This window comes from Schistocerca piceifrons, chromosome 3 (assembly GCF_021461385.2).
Source record: "Schistocerca piceifrons isolate TAMUIC-IGC-003096 chromosome 3, iqSchPice1.1, whole genome shotgun sequence".
NCBI classification, from domain to species: Eukaryota; Metazoa; Arthropoda; class Insecta; order Orthoptera; family Acrididae; genus Schistocerca; species Schistocerca piceifrons.
In genome coordinates, this window is record NC_060140.1 from 744,040,758 (window position 1) to 744,047,057 (window position 6,300).

Consider the following 6,300-nt stretch of genomic DNA (forward strand, 5'->3'; position numbering starts at 1 on the left):
CTTGTATGATAAACTTCTGCCTAGAAGTGCCAAGAAGAAAGCCTTATTTGACATATATCCCCTTGAAAAACGGGGTTTATGTAAACAACTGCCAAATGAAATAATGGATTTGCACATCTGTTTGGCAAAATCTGTTGATTCAGGACAGAAAAGTTTCCATGGAATAACTGTATGTTAAATATTTCCATTTCTTCTGCTACTGGTACTGCTTGTGAAGATTTGTATTCCAATAAACATTATATGTTTTGACCCGTTGCTGCACTTTCTCAAAATAAGCTTTTTGTTTATGCAATAAGTAACACCAAAGAACCAGTGTGTTTCAGCAGTAAAACATTGTAAGTGCACAGATACATCATCATTTGACCAAAAAATAAAAAAGTTGTGTTTTCCAAATACAACATAAGCAATTGTGTAATAATTTTTGCAAATAAATACAGAAAGGTACTTTACTTCTTATAGACTGCCTGCATAAAGTAAGTCCAAATTGATAAGCATAAAACAGTTTTTCTGTACTCCTTCAAAATTTGTTTTTTGTTAGTTACAGCATTGTTTGGGTAAACTATTCAATAATGCAGCATCATATGCACTACTATTAATAATGAGATTTTAAGTCTCAGACAGGCTTTGACCAAAAATCCTTCTTCTAGATTAAAAAACACACACACAATCACACAAGTGCAGCTTACACACACAGGAACACTGTCTCTGGCTGCTGGGGAAGGACTGTGTAAAGCAAGTACACTTGGTGGGAGAAGCGATCTGTGGGTAGTGGAGTGTGTAAGGAGGAGGCAAGGTTGTGGTGGGAGTTGGATAGAAAGTGTAATGCTACTTGTAAGAGCACAGGGTCATGGTGGGGACAGAGTATGGCTGCTAGTTGCAATCTGGATTTTTTTTGTGTGTGTGTGTGTGTGTGGGGGGGGGGGGGCGGGGGGGGGGGGGAGTGGAAAAGGAGAGAAGTAGATAAGGGAAAGATGAGTAGTTGGTACATTGATGGAACAGAAGGTTGTATAGTACTGAAGTGGGAGCAGATAAGGGGATAGGTAGATGACAGGGACTAGTGAGTTTATAGGAATGTAGGATATTGTGGATATTTTGCAGGAAGATATTCCACCCATGAAATTCAAGGAAGGATCCATATGGCACAGGCTTTGAAGCAGTCATTGCTGAAGTGAAGGACATAGTGTTGCATGGTGTGTTCAGCAGCTCAGTGGCCCAGCTGCCTCTTGGCAACAGTTTGTCAGTGACCATTCATGCAGACAGAAAGACTGGTAGTTGTCATACCCATGCAGAAAGCAGCACAGTGGTAGCAGTTTAGTTTGTAGATCACATGATTGCTTTCATGGGTAGCCCAGCCTTTGATGGGATAGGAGATGTCTGTGACTGGTTGGGAGTAGGTGGGAGTGGGTGGATGTATGGGACAGATCTTGCATCTGAGTCTGCTGCAGGCATATGAACCATGAGGTTCCACCAGCCTCTTGTTGTGTCCTGAATTGAGGAATATCCCACCCCACTAGTCTTTTTCCCCTCCTCTGTTTCTCTCCTTTTCCATTCCCCCTTCATCCCCCCCCCCCCCCCCCTGACTGCACCTATCTGCACTGCCTTGCCCCATCATGTCTCTGCATGATCCTGCAAGCAGCTCCACTCTTTCTGGCACTCATATCCTGCTACCCCATGCCTCCACCTTACATCCACCACCACCCACAGATTGCTTCTCCCTTCAGGTGCACTTGGTGTATCCCATCCCTCCTCATTGGCCAGAGACATTGGTTTTGTGTGTGTGAGCGAGGGAGTGTGTGTGTGTGTGTGTGTGTGTGTATGTGTGTGTGTGTGTGTGTGTGTGTGTGAGAGAGAGAGAGAGAGAGAGAGAGAGAGAGAGAGAGAGAGGAGATGATGATGATGATGATGATGATGATGATCATGTTGGTTTGTTGGGCGCTCAACATCATTGTCATCAGCGCCCGTAAAACTTCCACATCTTTCCATTTCCAGTCTCGCCACTTCCCAATATGATGATAAGATGATGAGGATAATACAAACACCCAGTTCCAGGGTGGAGAAAGTACCCAACCTGACCGAGAATCGAACCCAGGACCCCATGATCCAGAGCCAGCAATGTGTGTGTGAGAGAGAGAGAGAGAGAGAGAGAGAGAGAGAGAGAGAGAGACAGAGAGAGAGAAAGAGAGAGTTTTGCTTGTGTGAATGTGTGTCTGTTTTCTATTTTAAAAGAAGGTCTTTGGCCAAAAACTCAGATGTATAGTCCTTTTGTTGTGCCTGTCTGCAACTCAGAGTCTCCTCTATAGGATAAGTAGCAATCTGTCCTTTTTGCAATACTGTCATTATTCCATCTTGGGTTTACCATTGTTTGATTGTGAATAATGCAAATTCAGACTGAAGGAAAGACAGCAATCAGTTGCAAAAATGTGTAATTTATTGCAAATCTAGATTTTGACTATGAAATAGTCATCATCGGCACATTACCAAAGAGTCATATAGGTACCAATATGTCATAGCATAACATACAACTTACTAGGCACAACATATGATAAAATGACACTAGCCTCTACAAGCCATGTAAAGGCTATTGTCATTTTGTCATATTATCATTTCAGACATACAGAGTACATAATCAACAAAAGGAAATCCTTTACATCAGTTAATACATAGGTTGACCAGAAACTAGCCATGTTGAATGTATTCAGTGTCACCCTTATAAGGTCTCTCATGGGTAGTAAATGGTTGTTAGTCTGCACAGAACCACACTTGCAAAAAACTGATTCCATAAGAAAGTCCCTCTTCTGGAGTTTGGCCTTGCATCACATGCTACTAGAGTGTAGTGTGTTGAAAGCCTTCCATGTTATCCAGTTCTCTGAATGACAGGAGGTAGCCCTTCCTTCAGAACCATCCATTTCTCCAAATGCTGACATTTCTCCCACTACTTTGAGATCCTCACTTCCTGTGGTGTTCCTGTAAGAGTTTCAGTAGTTACCAAAAAGCTCTTACTTGATTTCAGCTGACGATGTGCTGACTGGTGGCCATATAAAGGGTGGGCTTCCATAGCCTTAGCCCTGCTTTTCTCACATCTAGCAGCTGTCTCGCATCTTTATTTCGGGAGAGGCTATGCCGGCAAAACAGTGGAGTTTATCAACGATTGTTGGTCTTAAACAACTCTTGATAATGTGACAGGTCTCATTAATTGCCATGGCTGGACTTGTATGCTCTGACACATTGGGACCTATATGACTCATTGGTAATGCACCGATGATGATTATACTAATGTCAAAATCCAATTTGCAATAAATTATGGATTTTTGCAACTGACTGCTGCTTCTTACTGACTGTTAGTGACATTTAGAAAAAAACACAGATCCTTCCCGTTTTCAAGATATTTCATTGAACAGACACACAAAACTATAGGTCAATATCTCTGAGATACGTCAACTTCAGTTTGAAGTTGAATATTCAACAGTCACTGCAAACACAGGCATCCAAAGGATTCCAACATTATTATAATGAGATTAATTGGTTAACTTTGTTAATTTTGTTCCACAGTGATGTTTTACCATGCTTTGTCTTGGAGACTGTGACTGCAATAGTCTGCAAGGTTATGACCATATAATTGAGGACATATTATTTCATAAGACTTTCTGTTAAACTCTGAATAATCTCATATTTTAACACTTCAAATTAGTGAAAACAGCAGCATGTCTCTGCCGTGTGTTGTTTCGGTGCATGACTTGTGGCTACAAATGAACATGGAGCAGACCATGGTGGTATGCATCTTCACCATGCCACCTCTGTGTTCATTTGTTAATTTGGAGGTGGCTTGAAACAGCCCCATGTCCCCATCACACATCCACTTCTGAGTGAACTGGATCTTAAAGTGTCTACATTTACATGGGACTCCAAAAACAAAATTTCATAAATCAGTTTTCCAGTTCTGCTTCTGGTTGTTCATGTAAACACTCCAATATCAATTCTGGAAATGTAGTTATAGTTGCTAGATTTCAACTTCTACAGTTGATTTTCCCTCCCATATAAATGCACAAAGTTTTTGGAACAGTCTTGGCTTCTCAGTTTATGTCTTGTTGAAAATTTTTGGCTGGTGTGGCCAGGGTGACATTTTGTCCAGGGAAGCAGAAAAAGGTATATTAGTCTGAGTATGAAGTTGTTTACCTCTAATATTTAATTGAAGAGAATCAGCCACTGTCCTAACTAAATCAGAAACCTGAGCAGCTGATTTCCAGATGCAGTATCTGACTGGTTTAGCAAAATTGCAAACATGATAGCAAAAACTATTTCCCAAAATTCAGTTTTCGTCTTCCAGATGTTGTACTGCATGAGGAAGGGAAGACCACTGTACTGGACAGCGTAACAGTACAATTCTACATAGAGTATGCAAAAGAACCTCCCCCTCTTCTAGCAGTAGTGTGGCCACAGGTCTCTGGAGGAGTGAAATCTTCTTGATGTTTGGAAAAAAGCACAGATCCTTTCCATTTTCAAGAAAGTTCATTGAAATACACCAAACTATAGGCCAATGAAGATAAAATTAGTGAGATTCAAGACCACACAGAAGCTTACCAGCAATCATTCTTTCTGGGAACCATTCGCAACTGGAACAGGAAAGAGGGAAGTGACAGTGGTACATAAAGTACCCTCCACCAACCACTGCTGGGGGCTTGCGGAGTGTAGATGTAGTGATACATGCAGCATGTGAACGTAATGATTATACCAACTTTGGAACTTCAACTAGCAGACAAACGTACACGTTTCTTTGTTCTAAGAAGCTAGATCCCTTGGCTGAGTCATATGTTGCATTATGCAGTGTGCATTTAGACCATTGAACCTCCCACAGTTGACATTGCTCCAGAGTACTGAGTGCATCAATACATCAGTGCATTCATGTGCTTTCTATTTTGTGGACATATTCTTAAGCATATTGCTGTATTTCATGTAGTGAGATGCTTAAGAGATGATATGCCATAAATGAACAAGGAAAAGGTTTATTACAATATGAGAGGACACTGAAAAAACAAAAACTTTTTCTTAAAAAACTTAATACCATACTCTCTCAGTCACCTATCAGGCATTCATCTAGAAAACAACAAAGTGAATTAGATGATGGGATGTAGAGACTGATCCACCATAGTTTCCCACTGGAAAGAAGAATAGGTCTGAAGTCCCACAGAGGTGGATCCAACTGGGCTCTGACTGAAGGACTAGGATCAGCCGGCATGAGATGGCCCAGAGCGTCGGCAGATAACGGCCAATAAGTGGAACTGTGTCAGTGTAAATAGTCAGTGTGCAAGGATATACTTGTGGATCTATTTCCATGCAAACGACTCAGCAGAGAGAAGTAGATCCCCAGAGAGGTGGACCTCTGGTGGCGCTTGCCCCATCATCTATCAGTTGTGAAATGATAGTCATCATCAGCTGAAATCCTGTGAGATGACACCTTGGAGATGTGCATGTATATGATGCTTCTCTGTCTGCAGGGTTGCTGGTCTGTCAGATGTACTGATGGTATATGGCATCCATCCCCAACAAGAAGAGAAGAGAGATGATAGCCAGCCTTGAATTCAGGGTTGACTTCCATGGTGTCGGCAAACTTCCATGGTGTTGGTACAGAGCACTCTGGTCAATGTCCATCAGGGTTAACCAGGGGATGGGTGCTGCATGGCCACTGTCTGCTGTTGAAGGCATAGGGGTGCTCGGGTGACGGATTGTGGCTGTGCAGCAGATAAATATGGAATAAGGAAAACTGCTGAGCCTGCATTGAGATCCATTGGTGAGTGCTTAGGCAGAGTTGGTTCAGATTTTTGCTGCAGTAAGAACTACCTGAGAGTTGGACCTCTACCATTGTCTGCCCTAATCACATTACTACCACGAGAGACTGCATCGGGAGAATGTCAGGACCAAGATGTCATTGCAGATGGAAAAACAGTGCGCATGACCTGTTGAAGGAGGTTCCATTGGCTGTCATGGGGATAGATGGGGGAGATGTAATCACTGTGACTGCACATGGAGTTGTTTAGCTGGACTGGTCCCCTCTGGCTGGGTTGCCTCATAGGAGGCCAAAAAGATGGAGACTGCATCATTCAGTGAGTGGTGTTGGTGGAGCTTTGGCAGTTGTTGGTCCCTAATGATTCAGATTCACTACTCTGCCGGACCGTTAACATGGGGCAGAATGGCGCTGTGTGCATGAGAGTGATTCCATTGGTAGCACAAAAGGATGTAAACTTTGTGAACGTAAATTAAGTCTCATTGTCCATGATGATTGTTTTGGGAAGACCTTCAGTCATG